Source organism: Chrysemys picta, chromosome 1, assembly GCF_011386835.1.
Source record: "Chrysemys picta bellii isolate R12L10 chromosome 1, ASM1138683v2, whole genome shotgun sequence".
In the NCBI taxonomy this organism is placed as follows: Eukaryota; Metazoa; Chordata; order Testudines; family Emydidae; genus Chrysemys; species Chrysemys picta.
Window position 1 is genome coordinate 230,804,546 of NC_088791.1, and position 11,252 is coordinate 230,815,797.

An 11,252-nucleotide genomic window follows, 5' to 3' on the forward strand; every position below is an offset into this window, starting at 1 on the left:
CAGGACACCCCACTGACCAGCAGCGGCAGTAACTGCTGCTAGGGCCCCGGGCTGGAACGCAGTGGAGTGGGTGGGCCTGCGTTCCCCCCGCCACTCACGCTCACAGGTGGCAGGCTTCCCCCTCACCCAACGCTCAGTTAGGAACCTGGGCCTCCCCCAGGCCTATTGTTGCTCAGCCCCTGCACCAAAGAGCCTGAGCTAGCTGAGTGTTTGCTCAGCCCTGCCTGAGGGCCTGAGCTCCCTGAACTGTGGGTCGGTCAGCCCCTGCGTAAAGGGGCCTGAGCTTTGACTGTCTGTGCTATAGTGAGTCGGTGTGGTGCCCCTCCGTCCCGGAGGGTAGAGCCCCGGCGCGAACCTACTACAATCATGCTCTCAAAATTCCAACCTGGTGTTGGGGTTACTAGGCCTGCCTGAGCCAAAGTTCTTCCATGTTTAAACTCTGTCCTTCCATGTTTAACAATAATCGACCTCAAAAGCCAAGGACAGGAATTGGAATGTGTAAACAGCCATTTAGCAATTATGACCTTGCTCAAACCAGGTACCAAACGATAATGATGAGGTTTGCATGTTTCTAGCTGGGGAAGGGGTAATAAACTAAGGGTAAACAGAACCAAATAACAGTTTAGGGAGAAGTTACTAACAAGCTAGATTTATACCACTGTTGCTGTCCTCGGGCCCCTGTGCCGGCAACACTGGACCTGAGAAACTGAACATTTAAACTGAGTTGTTCCACAGAAGGTTTTGGTTTTGATGAATTTGCATTTTCTGATAAAAAAACCATTTTGGCTAAAATTTCCCAACCTGCTCTACTTCCAGCATTGCGGCACAGATTTCTGCCACTTGAACTAAAAACAATAATTCCATTAGCTGGCAGCTATTACCCTCCAGCTTGCAGGCTGCTTGCCTCCATCCGGGTAGAGCAGTCTCTAGAGGTGAATGACACCTTAGTATGAATTACACTTTGGTTAAAGGTTCACCACTGTGAAAATGTTTTTTGATGTTTTATTCTTGCTGTAGCTTTGGCTGCATAGCCAGACATTTAAGGGCATAATAACTAACTAAACTGCTGTGTTGCCACAAGACAGACAGACATTTTATTTCAGTCCCAGCAAAGGACAGAAAAGACCTGGGTAATAAAAAGGCCATACAGTTGATTAAGCCCACTTGGAGAGCTTTTGTACCATGGCTACCAAGATTATTTTGAAGGACACTAGAGATAATCATCTTAGAAGATTACTAGAAGCAAGGAGACCGAGGAGTGATGATGAGGTTTGCAGATAACTGCACTAGCCTGATAGTGTTTTAAATTCTAAGCTCCTGTTAAGATATGAAGGAACTCTAAAAAATAAAATTAAGGATGCTTTCGTTCTCTGGAAGCACCATCAGACATATTAGCACAATGCCAAAGAACATGTGCTATGTAAATCTGCAAGGAGTTGTCCATGCGCTTTTGATTAATGAAGCTCTTTCCACAAATCACTTGCTGTAGACAAAGATTACAACACAAAATAATGACAGCCACAAAAAAGTCATGCAGAATAGGAGAGATTTTAAAAAAATGATATGACTGAATCAGATTTGAGAATAAAATGTGATTACATATGAAAAAACAACAAAGCCGCCCATGAAAAATGAGGACTGATACCAATTTACCATGTAATATATACACTTGATAAGGATAGATATGTTACTAGTATGGAAGTGACTAGGCTAGTGAGATGATGTAATGCTAGTATGGCAGTAACTATGCAACTGTTGGTATGAAGGTACAGAGCATACTCAATATAAAATAGATGTCTTTAGAAGCCTGAGCAGATGCAGAGTGAGCTGAGGGCTTATGAAGATAACAAAGTGCTGTGTTTTTTGCCTGACTCCTGAGTGCTTATTGAACATTGCACTGTATGTCTGTTTGAAGGAATATGCAATATTGATATGCAACAAGTTTTCTTTCCTTGTGTATTGTCTTTAGCTTCTAGACACTGCAAAATAAATCCAGTTCCCATCTGCATTTAGCAAACTTTTTGCACAACACACCAGAAATGGTGACCAAAATGAGTTTCCCTGCTTATGTTAGATTAACTATTAGCAGACACTTGGAGTATATGGAGCTCCAGAGATTCCCACCACCTCCATCTCCAAACAAAAAATCCACAGTTTCAATCTTCCTCACAGCTCTAGGAGGTCTTTAAGAAATAAGCCTTTTAAGAAGAGAGCTGGGGACCAGAAGCCATTGTTGCTCCATTCAGTTTTGCAGAGACACTGTCTGTCAATAACCCACTTGAACTCAGACCTTGCTACCAAAATGAAGCCCCAGAAAAAAAAATTGCTTTGTGAGGCCTGGCAGATTCAGAGCACGAAGCAGTGCGGCTGAAACTGAAACAAAGGAGAGAGTCAAAAAGGGGAAATAAAGGGGATAGTGACTGGTGCAGGCGTGGCTGTAGGGAATGGCTTGCTCCAACCCTCATCACAAATGTAGTAGGTGAACACATGCCTACTGGCTACCCCATGCAGATCTTGCCATTACCTGACCTTCTCTCTCCCTGTCTGCTGTACAAACTAATCTTCAGCAAAAACTCTAGCTACAGCTTCATCTTGATGTTGTAGAACCACTGGAGTCTTCTGTTTTGGGGTCCTTCACTCTGTGTGAGTGGGGAAATTGTATATAGAGGGGAAAAGACTCAGAATGGTGGACCTTGAACGCCTGTACTCACTCTCTCGGGAGAAGCACCTCTTCTTGCTGAGAACTGCTTTCCATGTCACCTGTTGAGAGTTAATGCAAGCAGGCATAAATGAAGTTATAGATTGAAATAAAGATGGTCTCTATCTACAACAAGGCTTGTGGTAGCACCTCCTAGGGTGGTCATTTTTTTGACAGGTGGGAGAAGGAGGAGAAGAAAGGGGCACTGTTCCTCCCTCAGCTATCTGGTTGGAAGGGGTTGGGGGAAGAACCATTCCCAGTCCCCCAAAGAGTGTTGAAGAGACTGATGGTGAGGTTGGAAGGGAGAAGAGACAGATGGAAGTATAGCAGGCTTCACTTCATGAAGAGCAAGCGGAAACTCAGTCAGCTGGCTCCACCGCACATGACTAGCCCTTCTGTTCTGATTACCCCTCCCAGCACCAGATGCCCTAGATGGTTGGAGCTGGAGCAGAGAAACTCCTCTCTCATCACTCTGCTCCAGTAGAATTATGCTACCCTGTGCCACTGATAACTCTGCCTAGTTTTACTAGACACACTACATTCAAGCACCCTCATATTTCTGGATTCTGCAGGAGCTGAAGAAGTGTGTCCGTCCCCTGTTCGCATGTTCCTATTCTCATTGGAGGACTTTCTCTATCATAATTTTCAGAGGAATCAGAGAATTTTTTTTAATGGTCGATGTGAAGTATTTGCCCTGAGGTATCAAGAGCTGTATTTCGGGAGTGGAGAAAGGCAGTGCCTGACTTTGTAAAATCTCAGCTCCTTTGCCTGTATTGGCTCTAGTGACTATATTTCCCAAAGGGAAAATGGGACACCATGTGGGGCTTACCCAACCTTCCCTGGAGCTTGCCTGAACTGCTCACCTGAAACCCCCCATCTTGCACAGGGCTGGCCTTAAAGGGTCCCCCTTCCCATGTGTGGGGCTGGCCTGAGTTGCCTGATGTCACTGCTCGCTTGAGCCCCACTGCATGGGGCATTGCTGCTCACTCACCCCTCACCGCAAGAAAGGGACAATACTGTTGTACCATTGATTCTTCTAACACTGTATCTTACCTGCTCTGTTCTTTTTTTTAGATGACTTTTCTTAAGAGGAGCATATCACATAGGCACACTTTAACTGAGTTTTCCCGGCAATAAGAACGGCTGTCATTAACCTTTCCGTGTATTTTTACTAATTTTGATTCTTGCTGCTGTAGGTATGCTTCACACACAACATACAGTCTGGAGACTAAATTAGTCTGTTACCCTCAAATTAGGTAAAACCTCCAGAGAAAGTCTGCAACTGTTAGTCACAAGATTTTTGGCAGGGGATGAGGGCAGGGGAGTACAGTGAGAGATCAAACAGCATTCCTGAACTGGAGTCAGTTATCTGGGCATGTGGCCAGGAATACCTCAATTACTCAGGATCCCCTTGTCTTTAACTGTAAAGGGTGCTTTTCCCCACCTCTACCCAGTACATCCAACATTGCCGTGAATTAACTGAGATATATATGCTAGCATCCAGGCAACCTCAACTAGTCAAATACCAGATTGGAACAGGAAAAGATACAGTTCTTTGTCTAGCTGGATCCTTCATTCTCCAGCTACTTATCTTCTATATAGACATTGCTAGCTATTTACAAATGGATGACAGATGGAAACAGGGAGACAAATAAGTCCTGGAAAGTGGGTTCAGGGTACAAACTAAGGCCATGTCCACACTGGCATATGTACAGGCATACGTGAGCTTTGTTGTGCCATACCCCTCCCTCTCCTCCTCCCACTGTCTACATCTGAACCCCTGAAACACGTGTGAAGGAGACCGCCTGGTGAGAAAGCTAGCATGCCTGAGGGGTGTGAGTATGTACACGCCTCTGCTGTGGCATGGGTCTGTACCCATGTTACCATGCAGTGTGGACGGGGGCAAGGAACATGCACTAGGTCCTGAGTTTCAATAGTCCTCCAGGCCCATTCCCACAATGCATTGAAGCCTTTCCTATCTGACCCTTACCCATTGTATGTCCTTGCCCCCCCCCCCCATCGTCAGTGGTAGTAGCAAGCTGCACTGCCCACTTCAGAACACTTTTCTGCTATCCTCTGGCCAGTACAGGTTAACGTGAATCATGTTCCAAGAGCCGCTACCTGATCCACCAAACACATCCAGGTACTCTTCAGTGGGTTCGGAGTACACCATCCTCCACAACTTCACCCAGGTCAGCAGGAACATTCAGCGGTACTGGAAGATTTCCTGGAGGCTGGAGGAGGCATGCATTTACTGAACTCCATCCCAGTGCTGGGAACCTGAGGCTCCTATGCTGGAGGGTGAAGGCCTCCAACAGTTGCTCTCCAGCAGTCCCAGACCCTGAAGTGATGCATGACTCCTCCTCATCCTCAACCCTGCTGGCCTCATTATACAACAGGATGCTGATGAGGGCCAAGAAGAGCATATAATTTTGCACCACTACCTAGCACAGCTGGTTCAGCAGCATTCTCTCTCTCTGCCCCCGAGGAGGACTCTGACTCATGGCAGGAACCAGAATCTAAGGCTGGAAAGTTTTACAATTTATCCTCACTGTCCCCACCAGTACCCCTTCCTGCTTTGTTGTTACATGCCTGAAGCCCCGCCCTCCTGCCACTCCATCCCAAAATGCTCCAGCAGCAAGATACGTCTACAGAACAATTTTATTGAAAACCCATGAACCACTGTTACACATTCTGTGGAAGCAATAACACAGATCATTAATGAACTGTCATTGTGCCCCTGTGTCTGTGTATTTCCCAGTGAGCATGCTGGATGTGATAGTCCCAGGGCCATACAGGAGGTGGGGATGGATTTGGCCAGGGACTGGTTTTGGGGATAGGACAGTTTTAGAAAATGTACAGTTGTTCAAAGACCCCACACAGCCTTGCCTTCCCCCCTTTTCCCCATCCCCTTATAAATGGGAGCCACACAGAAGTTAGGGGAGGAGGGTACATGAGTGGGTTAGGAATGGGCCCACTTAGGTTTGGGAAGGGAAAAGGAACCCTTTGCTCACATCAGCTCTTTCATTGGAAGTATTTTATACCATTCCCAATCCCTGGTGTCTGACCGCTCCCTGTTCTGTGGTCCATAGGTGTAGACTTTGGCTACAGGGGATCAAAACCCAAAGATACACAGGCACACAAGTAAGAGCCAATGTCAGCCCACGCTTTTCTTGCAGCAGCATAGGGGGATATGTCCCTCGCATGGAAACAGAAGTTACCCTCTGGTTCCCTTCTGTTCCAGGATGCATGAGCATATGGCATCCCAGATTTCTCTTGCCCACTGAGAACTAGGACAGGGTGCACACAGCTGAGCTCCAGCTGTCTGTACAAGCTTTGCAAACCCATTCTGTCCTGTGCCCACTTGGTACAGAAGTACTCTGCTTTTTCTTCACAAACATTGTGGATGGCACAGTAAGCCACTATAAGGTGAACCACACTGGCCCCAGTGGAAACTAGATGGGTGCGCAGGCATTGCCAATGAGCGTTAAGCCATCCAAACATGTACTCAACAACCATTCTGAAGCTACTCAGGATATGTCTACACTACCCGCTGGATCGGCAGGCAGTGATCGATCCAACGGGGGTCAATTTATCGTGTCTAGTCTAGACGCGATAAATTGACCCAAGTGCTCTCCCATTGACTCCTGTACTCCACCACCATGAGAGGGGCAGATGAAGTCAATGGGGGGGCAGCAGCAGTCAACTCTCCGCAGTAAAGGCGCCACAGTAAGTCGATCTAAGTATGTCGACTTCAGCTATTTTATTCACATAGCTGAAGTTGCGTAACTTAGATCGATCCCCCCGCCCGCAGTGTAGACCAGGCCTTAGTCTGTAGTTGAATTTTTGTCTGGGTCACTGCTGTCAGGGTACAGCTTCATAAGCCAAGTTAGAATCGGGCTGGCAAGGTCTCCTACAATAATTGTTGCACTGAGACGCTGTGCAGAGCTATGTTGTTTCTTGGGGAATATAGAATCATAGAATGTCAGGGTTGGAAGGGACCTCAGGAGGTCATCTAGTCCAACTCCCTGCTCAAAGCAGGGCCAATCCCCAGACAGATTTTTGCCCCAGATTCCCTAAATGACCCCCTCAAGGATTGAACTGACAACCCTGGGTTTAGGAGGCCAATGCTCAAACCACTGAGCTATCCCTCCCAGAGTCCCTTTTTCCTTCTGCGAGTACAATCCCAATCTCCTGAGCACCCTGGCGTCATGAACCTTTCTTGTGTGTCGGAACAGAACCCTATCATTCATGACCTGGTCCATGTCTTCGGGCAGAAGGGAGAGGTGAGTGGGAGCTGCCATCACTGATGTGTGAAGGCAGAGACCAGTTCCAACCATATGAATCAAAGCTATTCCTAGAACATCTCCTGTGATGCACGAAACTCTGGGATATGGATACCACCCTTGAAAACGCAGTGTTAACATCTTATACCAACAAGGAGCAATGCGGACGTAGCTATTGGCATGTACCCCGTGTATAACTGTGCCCTGCACAACACATGTGGGGACACAGCCTGATTCCAGAGTATATGCGCTAGCAGTCCACGGACAACTACCTGTGGATACTCGCAAGTAATGGATGTAGTTTAAAGGAGAAAAAGAGGGAAATTACAGATAGGAGAGAGTTTGGAAAGTATATCAGGTTGCAGGAGGGGGTTACAATCAGGCAGTTGGAGGAGTATGTTCAGATGGGAACAAGGTTGGGTAGAAGGCAAAAGATCAATGTGGTTACAGTGATTTATAAAGGACTATACAGCCGGAGGAAACTGGACAGATACATTAGCTGGTCTATTCCAGACTTTCTAATGTTTAGGGGTTTTTAAAAACAGGGGAATAGTTTGTTAGAATTTCTTAACATTGCTATTGGGGGGCTAGCTAAACTACAATGGAACACTTTCAATCCTAATCTTTAACAGTCTTATGTAACCTAGTGTCCAGTCCCAAATAGGGTTGTAGAACATTAACCATATTGACATCTCAGAATTTTTCTAGTAGAGCAACTAGGGAAATATTCTGAGCAGACCGGCTCAACAAAACCAGGATATACTTTGTACTGCACCTAGCATAGTGGTGTCCTGGTCCTTGACTGGGCTCCTACAAACAAATGACCGGCATACAAACAACTAATATTGTTATTTTAATAACTATTTGAGTTTTGTAGCCTATAGGATTAACCTGCTTGCTTGCATATATATATATATATATATTTTTTTTCTTCAAGTTTAAGTATTTGGTTTATTGTAATAGGTTTATAAATGTATATTAAAGTAAGTTCAGCTGTAATGCGAGGGACCTACAGGCCATGTCCTGTATGTTAAGCTAAGGCTATATTAGCAAATCTATGTCTGGAACCTTTCACCCAGATAGTAAAGTCAGCACCCACACATATGTCTAAGACCTTTCACCTAGATAGATAGATAATGGTAGAATGGCATAGGGGGTTTCCAAGTCTGTACCCTCAGACTTAACAGGTACACCACAAGAAAAGAACCAAAATAACCGGGAGAACAAAAATAACACATGTGTATAATCTAATGTCATTAATATGTATGTACATGTCATCAATACATACAAACATACTAGCCTATGAAGTAAGTGTACCCTAACATTTTTGTGGGTGAAAAATAAAGTTTGGGCATAGAAAAAAGGATTTCAGGCACCTGTGCCCTATAAAAGAGGTAACCCATCTTGCTAGAGTAAATTAGGAGGCTGTACTTGTTTTTCTTAAACTTTCTAAGTTCCAAGGGAACTAGGCTAAGCTTGGTTTCCCTAAGCTTTTCTTAGTTTTATTAAGTTTTAATTTTAAGGTTAAGTTCGTTAAGTAAACTCTAAGTTACCTTTGGTAGCTCTTAGCTCTAGCTTCTCCTAAGCTTTGCACCTCTCACTCAAAAATTAAGCAACCTAAATCACCAAAGGCGAGGCCAGTCCTGTCTCTCTCACCAGCGGGTTATCAAGAAACGGCGTGAGTATATTAACCAAAGCTTTGTAGCATATAATACCATAATATCATATGTATCTTTTAAATAGCAGCAATACAATTGTAACTTTGTAATGCTAATTATTTTACCATTTAATTACTACTTCATTTTTCTTAATAAAAAGTCTTTAACGCTATACCTGTCTCAGTATAAGCTTCCTGTCATACCCCGTAGGGTCCTTTCTGTGAAGGAAAAGGTAAATTCTGTGAAGCCTAATTCGGAACAAAAAACTCATCTTCCAATCAAACAAATTGGCAAGCCCCCCATACTATCCAAATTAATACGATTAACATCCTAAATCAGACAACAGTTTACAGTTTGCTTTATTGCAGTAATGCATCTCTTTGACATTGAAACTCCCTGTCCCAAACTAGTAAGTTATTTATATTTTAAATTTAAATTGTTTCAAAACTGATTTGCAACTACTTGTTAATTTACAGACATACCTGTAGTGAAAGCTAAAAAGATCCATTACTCTTGGCATTCTTGACATACCAGTACCTCCCCCAGCAATGTTCATTTCACATTTTAAATGGAAAAAACAACAACAGTGCTTTGGAGTGTAAGCAGTACATGTTAATTAGGCTAAGAGCCTGTTGATCAGAGAGATTAAACCTCAGTGAACAGGAGTATCTGTTTTAAAGCCACTAAAGATGGCAAAGGATAATAGATTAAACAAATATCTTTCTGATTATATGACCATGAAGTCACTTGCCAAGGCTACTTTAATTCAGTAGAAAATCACAGAAATAGTATCAGATTTTAATCAGACTGCTCTTGAAGTCAGTCTTGCCTGTTAAAGTGATGAGATTGTCAGTGATTTATTTTTAAAAAAATCTGTAAGATTTCACATAGAACAACTTATCTATTGCCACCAAAACACTTTTAGTGGATGCAAAAAATTAGTCAAGTTTTTAAAATTCAGGTACATGATTTCCAGGACCTGTTTTAGTTTCCATTGGGATCCAATGACATCTGATTTGAAAGCTAAAGACACTACATCACCAACAAACGTGTTGTGATACACAACTGACTCTGAGCAAAGAAGAGTTACTTATCCTCTAGTAAATGTATTTATTCCAGATGTTATAGTCAATGTGGATCCCAATGTAGATGTGCATGTGCCTTATGCACATGAGATTGGCATCTTTTGAAAAGCAGTCTCCTCAGGACCACACATTTACCCAGTCTCCTCATACGCCTGTAAAAGGGTATAATGGGGAAGCTGCAACACTTACAGGGACCACAGGAGTAGTTTGGCAAGCGGTGTCACAGATACACACATTGACCTGTAGCCTAGTAGACTGAGGCAAGTATTCAACATCATAGTCAGACTTGACTTTAGGTCATTTTTTAGTGGCTGGAGAGACTGGAACTTGTCCTCTGGGAGGTAGGCTTTCACTGACAGAGTTGATCATGGTCTCTCTGAACTGTTGTGATGGGGTGAGAATTTTTCACAGCACACAGGGAGACCTAGCTGGTGAACAAGGAAAGCACATACTCTAGGGCTGTCTGTCTCCTGCTGGGACCTGCCTCAGATCAACCAATCATCTACGTATGGGTAAACAGTGCTACCACTGCTAGGCCTTTTGTGAAAACGCTTGCTGATGTGGAGAATCTGAATGGCTTGCATCCTGTACTGGTCATGACTACCTCAGGTACTGTGAACCTCAGATACTTCCTGCGGCTAGATGGACGGTTATATGGAAGTACGCATCCTGGAAGTCGAGAGCCATGAAACCGTCCTGAGCTTGAAGTGACAGAATAATGGGAGGGAAGGGGTACCATCCTGAACCTGAGAAGTTGTATGTAGTTTGCTCAGATCTAGAATAAGATGAAGACATAAGGAAATCAGGAAGTAGAAGCCTCTTTCCTTGTATTCAATTGGCACCCCTTTTATGGCTCCTAGATGAAGCAACAAAGCTTCAGACAGATTACTTCAGACAATGGGGCAACGCTTTTGTTTCTACTCATGTCTTTGCCAAGCATCAACTATTGTTATCTTTCACTAGTGCTAATCAGGAGTTGGATAGTAGTTAATCTGACAAGAACTGCAACATTTACTTTGATAGTTGGGGAAGCGAAAAAGCTAACCAGAGCTGAGCATATATTTTTTGGACATAACTTCTTTCACCAAAATATGCAGATTTGGGTCAACTGAAACATTTTGGGAATCTGTGTCTATTTTGGTGAATTGTTTCAGATAAAACCATTTTTTTTTGAGATGTCAAAATATATTTATATTTTTTTAAGCTAGCCTCACAAGGGGATGTAGGCATCGGTCACAAAATCACTGGTAGTAGTAGCAGCACCACTGCCCCCCTTTTAACCTTTAGCCCACGCATCTTCAATGTTGAAGATTCAGACTCGAATTTCTGCTTCGGAGCAGGCACTTGAATCCAAATCTCCCCTGACACTACCACCACCATCACATACATAGATTAAGCTAATCCCCACCCACCCACCCACACTTTTGAGTACCCTACTCACCAGGCTATAAGAGATTCTGGAAGGGTCTTTCTCGATCTCCTGTTCAAGCTGTTCCACTCTGTATAAATAAATATTCTTTGGCAC